The sequence below is a fragment of the Microtus ochrogaster genome, chromosome X (assembly GCF_000317375.1).
Source record: "Microtus ochrogaster isolate Prairie Vole_2 chromosome X, MicOch1.0, whole genome shotgun sequence".
Lineage (NCBI taxonomy): Eukaryota > Metazoa > Chordata > Mammalia > Rodentia > Cricetidae > Microtus > Microtus ochrogaster.
Window position 1 is genome coordinate 15,228,465 of NC_022026.1, and position 18,064 is coordinate 15,246,528.

Sequence of the window (18,064 nt, forward strand, 5' to 3'; positions counted from 1 at the left end):
TTTGGTTCAAGGGCTCTAGCTTATGTTACATTATGAATACTGGATCCTCGCTGGAACTCCTCTTCAATATCCTGTTGCTGCCCTGTGTTCTGGAGGTCCTGTATTTTTGAATCTTCAGGCCTGACCCCTTCATATGCTCCAGGAGCTCATAGATGGTATGGGTGCTGGGGTGGACCAACTCATAGCCCTGAATCTGGACCTTGGTAGGTGAGCTGGTCAGCCCGCCAGCTCTCCTACATCCTCACCACGGGTTTGTGTTTTCCACTACTGCCCCTGCTAACTCACCTAATGACACAGGCAAAAGGGACAGGACTTATACTCCTGCTCCCACGCCCTCATCCTCAGAGCCAGCTCACTAGCAAGAGCAAAGGGGTGCAGCCTGCAAACAAGATCAGCTCTATTGTGCTCTCCAGATGAGTGGAGGACATGTTCTAGGAAGGGATTAGGGGGAAGGGCATCTCTCAGTCACCCACACCAGGTATATTCTTTCCTGTTTGGGTGAAATATTCTATAGATGTCTGATAAGTCCATTTCATTCATTACATCTGTTAGTTCTCTTATTTCTCGGTTAATTTTTTGTCTGGTTGACCTGTCCATTGTCTAGAGAGGAGTGCTGAAATCTCCTACTATTAGTTTGTAGGGTTTGATGTGCGATTTGAGTTCTAGTAATGTTTCTTTTACATATGTGAGTGCTCTTGTATTAGGGGCATAGATGTTAAGGATTGAGACTTCATCTTGATAGATTGATCTTGTTATTAATATAACATCTCTTCTGATTTATTTTAGTTTGAAATCTAATATTAGATATTAGTACAGCCACACCTGCTTGTTTCTTAGATCCTTTTCCCAACCCTTTACTCTGAAGTAGTGTCTTTCTTTGAGGTTGATGTGTGTTTCTTGTACACAACAGAAGGCTGCATCTTGTTTTCCTATCCATTCACTTAGCTGGTGTCTTTTTATAGGTGGATGGATTGAGTCAATTGATATTAAGAGATATTAATGACCAGTAGTTGATAATTTCTGTTATTTTTCAGTGGGAGTGGTTGTGTGTTTCCCTTCCTTGTTTTTTGCTGATGTGAGATTATCTGTTGCATGGGATTTTTGTGGGTGAAGTTAGCATTCTTTGGTTGGGGTTTTCCTTCTAGTACTCTTACAACTTAGAATAATCCATAATTCTTATCTATGACTAGCCATGTGGCTTGGTAACTATTCTTTTTTTAAATTGTTTTTATTGAGCTTTATACTTTCTTCACTCCCCTTCTACCCTCTCCCATGATCCTCATGCTCCAAATTTACTCAGTAGATCTTATCTTTTTCTACTTCCCATGTAGATTATATCTGTGTGTGTCTCTCTTACGGTCCTCTTTGCTGTCTAGGCTCTCTGGGATTGTGAATTGTAAGCTGGTTTTTCTTTGCTTTATGTATAAAAGCCATTTATGAGTACATATTGTGCAAAAATCAACTCTGAGATTCCATCATACACCTGAAAGAATGGCCAAGATCAAAAACACCAGTGAGAACTTATGCTGGAGAGGATGTGGGGTAAAGGAAACACTCCTCCATTGCTGGTGGGGGGGACTTGTACAACCCCTCTGGAAATCAGTATGGCAGTTTCTCAGATAATTGAGAATCAGCCTACCTCAGGATCCAGCAATGCTACCTCAGGATCCAGCAATGCCACTCTTGGGCATATACCCAAAGCATGCTCAATGATACTACAAGGACATATATCCAACCTATGTTCATAGCAGCATTATTTGTCATAGCCAGAACCTGGAAACAACCCAAATGCCCCTTGATTGTAGAATGGATAAGGAAAATGTGGTGCATTTACACAATGGAGTACTACACAGAAGAAAAAAATGACATCTTGAAATTTGTGGGCAAATGGATGGATCATCATATTGAGGGAGGTAACCCAGACCCAGAATCTGCTTCTTGATGAGCCCAATCACGGTCCTTTGGGGCTCTAGTCTTGCTGTTTTGCTACTGCTCACAGCCTCTTCTCTTAGGAGATATCCTCACTTGGTCCCTTCTCTCCAGGCCAGAGAGTAACAGTGTGGTCCGAGCTAAGGATAAAGCCGCTACAGCCACCAACATGAGCCAAGAGCATGGTGCTCAGGCCCACTGTGGCTGCCAGTCCCATTTTGATTCTTGATGACTTAATTTTAAAGCCATAATTAATACTAAATGAGACTCTATTAGAGAATACAAAATCTCAATTGGCCTAATAGAAATTATTTGTAGGAAAATAATCAATCATAAGAAGTTTCATTTTATATAGTTTCTTTATCTAATATTTGCAAAATAATATTGAGATAGAGAACATACAATATTCTATGAATTAAAGAAGAAAGGAGGGGTGAGAATATAGTAACAATGGAGAATCTTGCATATAATGAAATACAGTTACCTGTACAAAACCACATTCATATAAACAGATGAATGGATGCATAACTGGAAATTTTCATTTCTTTTGACATTGCACTCTTGTTATAAAAGCTGTTAATATTGGAAGAAGCTGCACAAAAGGGCACAGGAATTCCCCGTATTGTTCTTTGAAACTATCTGTGAATTTGTAATTATCAATTAAAAAGGGAAGAGAAGATTGGATGGAAATCAGGCAAAATGTTCACTTTTGTTTTGATCTTATTGGTAGACATGTAAATTGCTGACTTAAGTTGTTTTTGATTATAATAAATAATAAAAGTAATTTAAAACACAGTTAGTTTTACCTAGTTTATCTCACAGATCTGTTTTTAGTTCTATGCTAACTGTGTGACTGTGTTCTGGGCATCACAAGTATTGTTGTGCAGAAATCAAATCATCTGAGATTGACCACACAAGACCTTCAGAAGATTTGATCCATTAATATTCCCTCATATTAAGGGAGTATTAAAAGGCCTATAAGGTGATGCAGAAAGCTTCAACGAGACAACAAGGAAGGAGCTTAAAGAGCCTCCACCACTACATGATGGTATATAAGCAACCAACAACTATTTAAAGTAGTAAAGGATTATTCCTCAATAAATTATCCATTATTCTTATATGTAACCCCAGAAACTCATGGGTTTCCTAAGCTACATGCTTTACACTCAGCACTTAGACAAATTACCAAATGCCTCCATAACTCATTTTAGAAGGTTAAACATTAAATGAAATTATCTATATACAATTCTCAGTATGATGTCAGGTAAACACTTGAAAATTACCTATGATTCATATTCGCATTCCAAACCATAAAGTTTTGCTTACGTCAGAAGTAATCGCTACTAATCATGACATTTTACCCCAAAGTGCTCTAAAGGGAACTGGAAGTTATAAAAAAATGAAATGAGTAAGAATATTTATCTATTCATCGGCACTACTGACAGAGGAAGGTCATTGGTTGATTAAATAAAGAAGCTGCTTGCCCTGATAGGTTAGAATGTAGATGGGAGGAGTAAACAGAACAGAACTCTGGGAGGAAGAGGAAGTGAGCTCAGAGACTCAACAGCTCTCCTCTCAGGGTCAGACGCCTCGGAGAGACACGATGCTCTACTCTTGCGGGCAGAGACGAGAGCTCTGCTCTCTAAGGCACAGGCGATGAAGCTCCGACCCAGGATGGACATAGGCTAGAATCTTCCCGGTAAGCGCACCTTGGGGTGCTACACACAGATGATTAGAAATGGGCTAGTCCAGGTGCGAGAGTTAGCCTAGAAGAGAATGGGCCAAGCAGTGATTAAAAGAATACAGTGTCCATGTAATTATTTCGGGTAAAGCTAGCCGGAGGCGGCTGGAGTGGCGGGAAGCAGCCCGCCGCTCATATTACTACACACTACTATGTAAAAACTGCAATATAGACTCAAGTATGTAAAGGTTTCCTGTTAGAACATATTTATCATGCCCTTTTACATTCTTAGTTTTAAGTGACATTTTTATTGGGTCATGTAGTATAGGAGAGGCTACTTTGTAGTTCTTTAGAACAAGCCATCCACGGATACTTTCCCATCCCCTTTATTGTGAATCTCTTTGGTATTTCTGAATTCAGAAGTAAAGAGCCCTTGAAGTTGCAGTTGCTCCACGTGTCTTTTTGGCTTCAGATGAAGAACCGTATCTTGTGATTTATAAGAGATTTTATATTTATAGGTCAGCTTGATTGCAATCTTGTACAGAGACATGTGAATACACTTGATAGTATTTCAAGTATCATTCTATCAAGTCTTATAATTCTACTCATGATGCACTTTTCCCACAGCAGATATTTGTCTACATTCCATCCTAGTTCTGCACTGTGCTAGGCACCAGAGGGGGATTTTTTTTAAATTACTAAAGAAGGATGAACACTTCAAGAGATCTGAGAATTCACTAGAGTTGATAAAACCCTAAAAAACAGGCCAAGAATAACCTCATGGACCTCAAAAATGATAGAAAACGATTCATCATTTTTTCTCATCTTAAGTTTATATTCAAGGGAATCAGTAGCTAATTTTGCTATTCTTGTACTCCAAATAAAACTTTCCAAAAAAGGTGGTAACCTTCTATTTCTGAAAACATTCCAGTGATTTTGTCATAACTAATAAATCTAAATTAGAGATTACTGGGTATGCAGAATGAAAACAAGGTTAACTCTCAGTATATCAGATTTATTTCCAAGACAACAAGTAGACTTTTAGCATTGTCAGTTTCAATCTTTAATACACTAAATTTTACATCTCGAATTATGATAGTACCAGAGGTTCTGATCACTGTGAAGGCAACATAACCTACTTCACAACGGCCTTCAGAGGGCTATGAAGCCTCATTGAGAAGGAGGCTATTCTCCATGTATCTCATCCCCTAATGTCAATAAATGAGCATAGAAAAGCACTTTCTATGTCTTCGATATTTATCTTTAGAGGCATGGTCTTCAAAACATCTTAATCTTCACATCTGGATTTTGATGCTTATCTCTAAAAGCAACGTCCATATATTCACTTGCTATAATCTCCTAGACTTCCATCTGGACCCTCACCTCTAACAAGAGTACCATCATTTATCTAGTTATATACTGTTGACTTCAACATCCATATCCTATCTCTCCCTATTTATATAACCAACATGTAAATTGTCCTCAAGCCCTGATAATTTAGGTCCCAAACATGTACAAGTATCTTGTTTCCTTTTCCTTCTATTGCTGTCATAAAGACAACAATCATGGAATATCTTTCAGCTCAGAGTCCATCATGAAGGGGACACATAACAGGAACCCAAGTAGGTCAGAAGGCGAAGCAGAAAAATAAAGAGTAATATTACTTACTGACTTGTTCAGTTGGCTTTCTTACACAACACAGATCTATCTGTCCAGGAGTGCTACTGCCTTCAATGGGATGTCCCATAATCATTAATTCAAATATGACCGCACAGATTTGACCTATAGGTCAATTGACCCCTCTTCCCAGCCTGGCTTGTGTTAATAAATTGACAAAACACTAATCATCACATATCCAGTGCTCACACACAGATTTTTATAATGTGTGATAGTATTTTCCTTAACTTTATTACTAGAATGGTGCTTAGATGATATGTGGTTAAGTGTTCTGTACCCACCAACTCATGCTCCTCAATACGAGGAGCACAGTCTCTGGACTATAGAAGCATATATGTGTATACATATATATGCATACATACACGTGTGTATATGTTTATATGTGAGAAATGGAACTCAAAATATCACACTTGGAGGCAGGCACATTTACCATCTTTGTTTTCAACATTATTATAGTACTATAAACTCTTAGGATCAATTTACAATTATTTCATATTTAGTACTCCACTCTTTGGACCCATAATGAGAGAGGGCATACCCCTAGTCCATCTAGGACAAGAAGGAAACAATCAATAAATTAAGCCCCAGTGGAATGGGAGAGGTTCATTTATTTCCAAAACCAAATCCATTTATTTTCAGTACTGCTAACTTACTAAAGGATCAAACAGAATATATTTTACTATATGATCAAAACAGAAGGATGATTCACTGACTTTTCCAGGTTATACTACATCAGTTGATGAGCTGGTACAATCCTGTGGACACCATCTTGCACAGCTCCACTGGGTGACATGCAGACAAGTTACCCCCTGAGTGCATTGCAATAGTGCTGGACTATTCTCTACTGTCTTTGTTGTTGCCCATTTTTACTCCTGGATTGTGTCAAATGGAGCTAGCTTTCCAGACTGCTCATTATTCACCAACTCCTATTTCTTTTGAAAAAAATCAGACGACGCTTGACTACCTTTTCTTCTTTCATCTCAGCAAGGGCTCAGCTCCATGGGTCTTCAACAGAAGGCTGAGCTCTTTTCTGTCTCTGGATTTTTGTACTTGCTGTGTTCTCTACATGAAATGTTTTGAATTAGATAAGTGCATATCTAGTTACTTCTTATCATTCAGATGTCAGCTCAGATGTCACGTCTTTTATTTAAAGGAACAGTCCTTTCTAACACTTTGGGTGCTCTTTTGCCCATGACCAGGACATTCTGTCTCTAGTGGCATCATTATCTCTGCATTCCTAAATTGATCACGGCAGGGAAAGATAACCACGTGGAAACTTTGATATTAGAATTTCTAACCCTTTGCTGATGAAAAGTTCCCTTTGATTTTCCCAGAGTTCTAGAATGTAGTGAAGAGAGAATGTATTAGTCAGTTCCCTTTTGGTTGCAAATGGCAAAAATCCCACTAAAATTCTCTTTAGCAACAATGGAACTTTATTAGTTCATTAATGGAATGTCTAAGAGAGTATGTTGGCCTTAAACATGACAAGATAAGAGGTTTTGAACAATATCTGAAATAGTCTGCCTCTTCTCTGTAACCTGGCTTTGCTTTTCTCTTTGTTAGCTTTTTGATGTTATTGTTGTCTTTGGTTTTGCTTTTGTGAAGCCATCCCCCATGACAGGAAACAGAATCACTAAGCTCAATACTAGAAACAGGAACAATGAACAAAAATATATGCTGTCTGTTCTCTGGGAGGTGGCATAGTGAATGATGAGCTGCTTAGGCATCTATCCTTGTCTAACACAATACAAGAATACAGTTGACAACAAATCAAGCAATAGCGAGATAGACATGTACAAACACAGAAATAGAAAAGGCTAATTTCAGGTTGTAACAAGTACTACTTAATACACCCTTAGGACACATTGGTCAAAACTTTCCACATATTTATTTTTATTCTATCCCATCTTTCCAGAGCAGCTGCCTGTGTCAAAGGGCTGGGGTAGAGAGTTAAATAACCAACTCACTGCCCTTGAAGGACATGTTATGCTCTAGTATATAAGTTTACTAAACATCCAGTTTAAGCAGAATAAAATGAAAAATGTAGAAGGCATTCTAAACAAAGCTATGTTCCATTCTAACCAGGGAACTTCCAATGGGTGAAAGAAATGGGAAGATACTGGTCAAAGATTCCATATCTAAAGGAGTAGTGCATGGATATAGAGCTCTGAGAATGGTAACTGAGAGGAAGAGATGAGCACTCAGTGAGTCTAGCTGAAAGGTGGCACTGAGAGACCTGAAAGGAAATCCAAGAAGCATCAGTTAGCCATGAAAACAGACAAGAAATGATGATATTGTGCTGAGACATGCTAATTTGGAGGACTGATGAAAAGTACTGAGCATTATCATTCCTGTCTCCATTGGTTGAGAACCTACTTATTTGGATAAAAAAGGTAAGTGTATATACAGTGTAAGTACTTTAATTGTATACCAAGTAGCTCTTTGCAAAAATAGACATTATTAGTCCCATGTTTTACTTATGGGAAACATGAAATTCAGGAAAGTAATGGAACTCGCATATGGTCACACAGCACACAGGTTAATGGAGCGATCAATCCTCTGACTTTCTACTATGATCTGACCCTTACCACAACACTAGCCTGGTTTATAACCATATAGCTTTATAACTGACAACCACAATGATCCTGCTGGCCTATGTTCCCATTAAAATAATTTCCAGTTGAAGAAGGAAGCAAGGAGGATGACTAAATCCCAACAGGAAGGTTGATTTATTTTAGAAGACTTTTCACAAGGCTCTTTAAGAGGCACTCTGACAGTGCTAATTTTAACCAAGTCATTGTGAAGCAACCTTGGATTCCTCCATGCAAGGCAAAGTAGAAATACAAGTATATGACTCAGCACAAACCAGCTGTGGCTCTCTGTGTACTCTATTACCCACACCTCAAAAGGGATGAGTAACATCTTCCAAGTTCACAAAGGTTTTGAAAACTTGCTAAGAAAACACTACATAGCTCTCTGTCCAACCAGTTTCCTATACTGAGGCTTTTGTACCAGGATCCCAGGAGTCTTTCCTGCTAGTTCTTCTTCACATAATCATCTATTGTACTGGTATAAATAAACTGGGTGTAACTGAACTGGGCTTTGGGGTATGGCCTACGATAGTGAGATTAAACACCTCTTTACTTAGGAAAAAAACTCGGATTTTCAGAGTATAAATATTCACAGAAGCCTGGTCTCAATTTTTAGATGAGTACCTTTCTTTAGGAGCTGAAAATGTTAGTCCGTTAAATTGTCACTATGATAGAAATTCTCAAGACACTAGGTAAACTCGAATTCTCCCCTTGATTTTGCCCTGCCTTCTCTACTGATGTTGCCCTCAAATGTGTGGAATAGATGGAAGTAGTTCGTGGTTCATTAGTTTTGTTTGGGAAATCCATAGTCAATAATGCAAAGGTTCTTCTAAAGTTAGAAATATCATCTACAATGTTTCTTGTTGTTCTTATGATCAGTTATTCATTACACACAAAATAAGGGTATGGGGCTGTAAGAGAGACTGTTTTAGACTCTAGTAACAGCATGAACTAAACAAAAATAACAAAAATTTTTCTCTTAAAAAATAGAGGGTCAGACAATAATTGATAAGCAATTTAAAAATAAGTGAATAAATTTTACATTATAATAAAAATTAAAGTAAATTTTTATGAAAAAAGAATGATAGCAGAATGAAGAACAAGAATTTTAGAATTGGTATTGGGTAGGTATATTATAATGTTAAACAGGTTGCTAAATGGGAATCTCAATGACATAACAATTAAAGATCAAATTCTTGAACAAGATGATACACTATATCCAGTGGATATCGGAGAAAGACATGTTCCAGGCTAAAGAATAGGTGTCACAAAGACGATATGCCTGATATATCAGAAGATGTCTGTATATCTAGAGAAGCATGAATATTTGTTTGTCAAACTCTTAGAGAACAATGCAAATGCATTTAGGGAGAGAGTAAAAACCTTTTCTCCAGCATTAGTACCTAAGTCCTATAAACAAACTAGCCAAAATGGAAATCCATTTCATTATTACTTATGGTGTCACAATAACAAGAGTGTGTCCCTAGGGGATAAAATCTTTTGCTGTGAGTCTTAGTTAGGGTTATAGCAATATGATAAAACACCATGGACAAAGGTAACATAGAGAGAAAGGGAATTATTTTAGCTTACAGTTCTGCATTAGAATCTATCACTGAGGAAAATCAGGACACAGTTCCACATCAATGATGGAGGAGGGCCATCTGTTTATTTGTTACTTTTATTGGTTAATAAATAAACTGCCTTGGCTTTTGGCAGGGCAGAAAATTAGGTGGGTGGAGTAGACAGAACAGAATGCTGGGAGAAAGAAGGCAGTAAGTGAGCCACCATGGAGCCAGCTGCCAGGTCAGACATGCTGAATCTTTCCGGGTAGGCCACCACCTTGTGGTGCTACACAGATTACTAAATATGGGTTAAAGCAAGATGTGAGAATTAGCCAATAAGAGGCTGAAACGAATGGGCTAGGCAGTGTTTACAAGAACACAATTTGTGTGTTGTTATTTTGAGTGTAAAGCTAGCTGTGGGGGATGAAAAGCAGGCCTGCCACTCTTCACTACACATCAGAGTCCATCATTGAGGGAAGTCTGGACAGGAGCTCAGAGTGAAGGAACCTGGAGGCAGGAACTAAAGCAGAGGCCATGGAGGAGTGTGTTTTCTGGCTTTTTTCACATGTTTTGCTCATCCTGCTTTATTATATACAGGACACAGCACTACCTGTGGCTCAGAGGTGACACTGCCCAAAATGGGCATGCCATTTCACACCAGTCATTAATAAAGAAAATGCCTCTACAGACTTGCCTATGGACCAATTTGATAAAAACACTTTCTCAATCGTGCTTCCCTCTTTCCAGGTAAGTCTAGCCTCTGTTAACGAGAAGAAAAAAAATATTCAGAACACTGCTCAAGCCTGATACCCAAGTTCTGATACTCACAACTCTTGTAAAATATGGGCTTTGTAGCACAGCTCTCTCATTACTTCACACCCATGGAAATGGTGATTGGAGAAAGAAGAAGCTCTTGAAGTTTTGTGCAAGCTAACCTGGTTTACACAGTGATAATGATATACTGTCTCATAAAGGCGGAAATGTTAGGAGTAACATTCAAAGCTTGTCCTCTCACCCCATGTTGTAGACATGAATATGAACACAATCCTGACTTAGAAATGTATGCTATATGGATAAATGAATGAATGAACAAATAAAGGTAAAACTCTGGCTTTTATTATCCCAGTCTGATCTCTTGCAACCAGGACTTTTATATAGGAACAATCTAGCTGGTTTAGTCTCTTCTGTTATGATAATACGGTACATTAGGAAAAGCAACTTAAGGAAGAAAGAGTTTCTTTGACTCTCCATTCCAGGTTGCAGTCCATCATTGCAAGAAGTCAAGGCTGAAGCATCTTGAAGCAGCTAGTCATTTTCCATCCAGACCCAAGCAAGAGCAAAGAGCAATGCAGTAACACATGCATACTAATCCTGAGACTGACCTTTTGTTATATAGTGTGTGATACTCACCCAAAGGAATGGTCCTACCCACAATTAATATGGGTCTTCTCACATCAATTAACATAGTCAAGATAATATCTTACAGCGATACTCAAAGGTTAAGCTCAATTTAGACAAGCCCTCACAAGTGGGCTGGAAGACTTGCCTTCTACACATCAAGTTGACAGTGTTCACCACTACCCTGATCTATTCTTCAGCTACCTGTGTTGTATTCTGTGGACGAGGACATGCTACAACTTTGTCTACTCAGTTTATTTGTTTATATTGAGTTCCAATACATTTAACAGCACTGCTTACTAGTCTTTCACTTTTCAATTCCACCTCTCTACTAATTCCTCCTATATATGCTGAAGTTAATTTCCTCTTGAATTCATCACAGCTAAGAACAAATTACTTGCCACCTCCATGGAGATTACTAACTTCCCTTTTGACTATGGTCTATTCAAGAAGGATAAAAAGTAAGCCTAACAGGTAACAAGATAAGTAAAAAGAAAATGCCATGGTTCCTCCCATTAATTGGCTGCATGTGAACCCACCACACACATGGATATATATTTGCACACAAAGGTATTTATTTGAATCATGCCAGAAGAGGAAGCATGACAGTTAAATACATACAAATATGTAGTTAATGTTCTTCTGTATAAGTTATATATCTATCAAGAATATTTAATGACATGGGGAAATGTTCACTCTATATCATATCACTAAGAATGGATACAAAGGTATATTATTGTTGCAACTTTATATTGCATATATGAATAAGATATTGGAAAGTTACAACTAATTCAACAATACCAACTTAATCTTCTCTACATGTTTATGATTTTAGGCACTATTATAAAGAAATGCCTATAAAACTATATATATTTATAAAATTATATGTACATAGTTTTATATATAGGGAAGTTGAATTTAAAATTTTATCTATATCTATCTATCTATTTATCTATCTATCTATCTATTCTCCTTGAGTAAGGCATGTGTGTGTGTGATATGTGTATTTATTGCACCTACAGAACGAAAGGTCAGATGTTTTCTTTTGTTAAGACTGTGTCTCATGCAACCAGAACTTGCTGTGTAAATAAGGCTGGTCTAGAACTTAGGATTCTACGGCATCAGTTTCCCTGGTGTCATGACTATAAGCATTTGCTATAATATCCAGCATTTGAAAGCAGAGAGTTGTAGGTTTGTTTCATTTTTGTCTGTGGAAAATGGTTCTATTGTAGGAAAATATTTGCACAGTATTGTCAGTCAGTTGAAGTACAGATTCAAAGGATTGCGTGATCATGTTCCAGGAAGCCCTTATTACAGAGAAGGTGGTTCATTCCTCTTGGGAAGAGAGAAAACGCCGAAGTTTCTTTGAGAGGGATATGTGGGCACCCCAAATCAAGGATGATATAGGCTGATAAACAGTCTTAGTAAGCCTTCTAGTTCTGCAATTACCCAGTAATTTTATGTTGTTGTTGTTTTTTCTGGCTCTTCTGTGGGGTAGAACATGATTCTAAGCTAAAGACAAATGAAGACTGCTTCCTTTCATACCCCAAATAATCTCCTAAAATCTGCACCCGTTCTACTACTCATCCCATTCTGAATTTTCTCCACCCCTTGCCACATAGAGCCCTTTTTACACCAACCCTAGTCTCCTTGCTTACCAAATAGGCATGTCTTGTCAGATATTAAGGTGCTGCTGCTTGGGTCTCTGCTCTTTCCTTCAGTAATGGTTGTCTGTACTTAAATTGATAATCACTTCTCTTGATAAGTGCAAGAGGAAGTCATACAGTTTTGAGAGGAGTTTTAATGGTTGATTGAGTCAGAATGGAAAATGGTCACTCTGACATCAGGAAATGGGAAATCTGGTCAATCTCTGTTAGTTCTCAAACTAGGAAATAGATTTAGAGTTAAGATTGATGCTGCCACAGGAGTGCCAAAGCAGAAAAATAAGTCCTCTGGAATCCATAGATGACAATGTCTGTGTAGTTTTAGGATGGGGAAATTGAGTGGTAAATTTAAAGCAGACATAGAAGGAGTAATTAATGTTTATAAAACAGAAGATGGTAGGAAAACATTCTTGGGCTCTTAATCTTCAAATTTCTAAATTCTTCCACAGAATCCAGGAGCAGGTGATAACCAGTTTCCTCCAATATTCCCATCCCTTTTACTTAAGTTTTCACATTAATTATCAAGATATTACAGTATCTTACACATGTTTAATGAATTAGCCAGTTAAAAACAATACAATGCTTGACTCCACACTAATGAATACACACCATAAGAGTCTGGATCATGCCTGGCACATGAATCCTTCTCCTGTCCTCTTCAGAGTCTTTTCCTTGGCCCTATGAGAACCTATTAATGAGCTCATCTTCCTAGAGCAACTGTGCTACACCATTTACCCAAGATCACTGTCAAAAAGTGCCTGAGCTTTCTATTTGAGCATGTGTGCATGTATGTGAGTGTGTGTGTGTGTATGTGTGTGTTTGATCTTCTCAAAAGACTAACAAAACCCAAATCCCAATTCTCACTATGTAGTAATTCCAGTACCAAGTAATATTTTGGGCCAGAATAGGTACTCAATAATACATCACTAGTGCTAGGACTATGTCTCGGTGACAGAGAAGATAAGGCAGAGCTCCTATATTCTATCTCCAGCAATACAATAATTAAAAAACAAATAAATAAATAACTACTTGTATAAAAAATGCAGGCTGTGTTTTAATTTGTCATTTCTATTTCCCAAGTCTCGCTCTGGCAGAAACATGACAATTTTCAAAAGTACGGATTCCAGGCAGTAGAGTATTAGGTATCTAGCAGTAAGGATTCTGAAAGGGTTAACGAGCTTCACAAATCCAGGCAAATACTGCTTGTTTACATTGAGGCCAATATGTTTGTCAGATTCCCAGTGGAACATGTGCTGCAGCAGGGTGCCTGTTTTTTTTCCCTGCTGTGTTTATACCATAATGAAGCACTGTTTCCATCTGAAAGCGGCTTCAATTCAGCGAGTAACTACTAAGTTCACTCATTTTGCCTTAGCTAAAGCAGAATTTAGATGGGAGGGTTTTGTTTACTTTAATGTTCAAAAACACGAGGTACATGAATATTGAGCTGCAGATAGAGGGGGAAAATGTGATCTACTGTTTTCTGGTTGGGGCAGAGTTCTCCCTCAAAAGATGGCTTTTCAGAATCCAGAAAATAAGGCAAAAATAAAGGGTGAGGATGAGGAGATGGCTCCGTGAAAAAGCATGAGGGCCTCAGTTCAGATGGCTTGCAATCATACAAAAGTTTAATGTGACTTTGTGCATACACATTCACACATGCATGTATGTGCACGCAGGCACACACACACACACACACACAAATGAGGATACACAATGAGCAAGCTCATTTGGTAGGGGTGTCTGTTGTCAAGACTTATAACACGAGTTTGATCATGAGCACACAAATTATAGAAGAAGTGAACTCCTGCAAGTTATCCTCTGCAGAAGTTTCATGGCGTACACATGTAACCCTTCCTCATATATGCACACTTAAACATGCACATAATGAATAATTGTAAAATAAAAGGAATAAGAACAAAATATTTTTTGCAGCTACTCAAAGAAGACAAATCTGGCATCTTTTACTCTTTTTTCTTTAAAGTCAAACCAAGGGTCATTTCCAATACCGACCTAAGAACAAGAGCCTGCACGCTAAAACTAGGCCAGTTTCTCCTTGTTGCATTATCTTCCCCACGCACTTCTCCACACAGCTTAGTGGATATAATCACAAAGAAGTCCTAGCTACTTTTGTACCGCACATGTTTTCCAAAAGCCTGACATAGTGAGCCCACACAGCTCAAACCACAACTTTACCAAACGGATTTTAATCGAAGTCAAAAAGTCAAGGGCTGTAGAAACACCCCAAACCTCTTCTGGATGCTCTTGTCTGAAGGACTTGATGTATCTCTAGTAACTTGGGTCACCAAGGTACACATCCCCTGAATATAATAACTTGGGATGTGAAAGGAATGAAAAATGAAAAGAAGGTACAGAATTGAGGGAGAAACCTGCAAAATTAACCCTCTTCTGAAGTAAATTCCTTTTACATTGTAAACTGAAAAGAGCTTTTGACCGTAGCCTGTATTCTGGTCATTTTCAAATCCTACTTCCATCTTCGAGGGCATTTACTCCTGAGTTACCCAAAGTCATTGGCAGTAGTGAGCAATGATGAGGGAACAACCAGCATGCCTAAGCACTGGATGCAATGCATTTACTACAACATATCTGGGTCTTTACCAAACAAATATGACAGAAAAGAATCCTGTGTTTTCTAACTGTGGACTTCTCCCTAGCCAGCAATGAGATTGACAGGGCCACCTCTGGTTACAGATGCTGTGGGAAACCTTCAAGGGAACACTGTCTAGGAAAATATGAATCCCCTTTACTTTAGCACAGATTTTTTTTTAAAACTCCAACCCACCCGGGAGCTGAGTGTCTAAGCAGAATGCTTTTGTCAGGAATCAAAATGATGAACCAACTTCTCTAAGTTGAAGGAAAAATATAAACTCATTAAAAATGTAGCATGCCATTGTCCTTGGCTTCTCATCAGCCCTCATTGTTCTCCATGTTCAGAGAGTCCGGTTTTATTCCATGCTTTCTCAGTCACAGTCCAGCTGGCCTTGGTGAGCTCCCAATAGGTCAGCCTCCTGACTTCCTTGCTCATCTTCTCCCTCCTTCCTCTCCTCATTGGGACGGGTTTTTGACCCTACTTCATGTTCTGGCTTTGTGGGAGTCTAGCCAGTTTGGATGTTCACCTTCCTAGACATGGACGGAGGGGGGCGGACCTTGGACTTTCCACAGGGCAGGGAACCCTGACTGCTCTATGCCCTGGAGAGGGAGGGGGAGAGGAGCTTGGGGGAGGAAGAAAAGGGTGGGAGGAGGGGGAGGGAAATGGGAGGCTGGGAGGAGACGGATACTTTTTTTTCCTTTTCTCAATAAAAAAAAATAAAAAATAAAAAAATAAAAAAAATGTAGCATGCCACGCTATCTAGTTTGGGGACTGAGTTTTCATTCCTAAAATCAACTATGTGGCCAAATTATCCCCAGCCTCCAACACACCTGATGTAGCTGTAAGTGAATAACCTTCCATAGTTAATCTGTAGTGGTCTGTGCATCTCTGATTTTATACAAGGAGAGAGGGCAGCGGCAAATGTTGCTGTTTGAGAAATTTCAGAGGCATACTACACAGATAAATAAATTCATATTTAATGTATGAATATAACAAGAAAAGCCTAACAAGAAGTCTCTGGTAATGTTCAAATATTGTTTATGAATGTAAAATAAGTTGGGAACAGGACCATAGTTCAGTGGCAGAGTCTCTGCTGAGCATATGTGAGTCCCTGGTTTAATTCCAAGTACTGTGTGTGTGTGTGCATGCATGTATGTATGTGCCGTGGATGCATGCATATACATTGTTCTAAGAAACAGGCTTTGATTCTGTAGGTAATAGGAATGTGTGGCCTATTCTTATCATACAACCACCAATTATATGTACAACTAATGATCTCATTGTGATATCAAAAGTGAAAGATAATTTGGAATACATCAAGTAGGAATTACAAATAAATTCAACAATAAAAAAAATCTAAATACTGATCTCCCCACCCCAAATACTCAAATTTAAGGCTCAGCTTAATGTACTTTCAAGAAACTTTCCAGCTATACATTGAGTCTTAAACCTAGAGACTTAGGAACATTTCTCATATATATATATATAAATATGCTATTTTCTCTCTAGCAATATTAGAGTGTGGAGCAAAGCTATGGGTAGACCAACTCTGTTGAGAGGCTTGTTCACTGTATATTTGGTAAAATATCTCTGTGTTTCAGTAATTGTCTTTAAAAACAATCATCATTGTATTTTGCTTCCAAATGCTTGGGGAACAGAGGATGGTGTTTAAAGCTATTCTCTAAAACAACAGCAGTCAAACGTTGGAAACTGGATTTTTCTAGAGATGTTCATGCTTGATTTAAACTGCCAGGATATGAAGCAACTGGGCTTCCTCTAATCACACAATGACAGTGCCAAAACTGCTAGACAGAATATACGTGTGGAAACTAAGCCGTAAATCAACTGGCCACGACAGACCCAAATCAAGTGGTATCTCTCCTTACTCATACACTAAAAGCAAAAAGAAAGGGATGCAACCCTCATCATATATAGAAATTCCCTAACCTTCTCTGATGGTATTTACATGGGACTCTATACTCCTGAAATTGAAGGTGAAATTGGAATGTATCTATGGTCTACTTGTGTTCTCAAAAAATGAATCTTTCAGTAGTCTATATAAATTCGATGGCTCCTCTCTACTCTTATTGTCTTAACATAATCAGTCATTAACCCAGAGTTCCTCAAAACCAATGCCACAGTCTGTAAAAATAACAGACAAAAACTTTAACATGTAACCTGACAATGCATGTATCACTTATTCTTAATGGGTACTCACTGATCCCAAATAGGAAACACTCCCATTAGCATCATGTTCAAAGAGGTAGAGTCAACAAAATCAACAGCAGTCTCTCCTTGAACAATTATATTGATGATCTGTGTGTCCTGGAAGGAAGTGTTTTGGGGTGCGTTAGAGAATCAGAAGTTGATACTATTCTTCTCTCCATCTCTTCATCAAGAAGACTGAAACTGAAAGGGGGTGAATCATCTGCCCTGGGTAAATGAGGAACAAATGAAAGAACTGAGATTCCAGAAACCCATGTTCCTATTTCTACACACTGGCTCCTCCAGAGCAAAGTATCTCTCTGAGTCAACAAGCACAGAATGTTATCTCCATTAGGAAGTAAGGTGTTCCCAAAATAGCTAGGGTAGGTGTTTTGACCCCGTACATAACTGCACTGCAATTGAGCAAAGAAACAAGCATATTGGTGGCTACCCACAGACTACCTCTTAGTTCAGCTTTGAATCAGCTACAGACTTGATCATTTAAATGATAAGACAATTTCCTCTTTGTTTTCCTCCTCCCCCAGCTTCCCTGTAAAAGCCATTAAGGAATAGAAATGTGCCCTTTTGTTTGCTGGCTACAAAGCAAATTTTCCTGTACATATAAAAGGACCCTTCTCAAGATTTTATCTCAAACAGCAAATCTCTAGATGGCTCATTAAGAATCCAGTTTTATGATGATATGCAAGATATTCATCAGTATTGCTATAGGATAAGGTCATTTCAGGTTCTTT

General features: G+C 38.4%; 1 protein-coding gene across 2 annotated transcripts in view; it reads right to left on the bottom strand.

Moving 5' to 3' along the window:
* Nucleotides 1–18,064, bottom strand: part of Fgf13 (fibroblast growth factor 13) — a 515,462-nt gene that overhangs the window by 291,091 nt on the left and 206,307 nt on the right. The gene's annotated exons all lie outside the window — the stretch shown is intronic.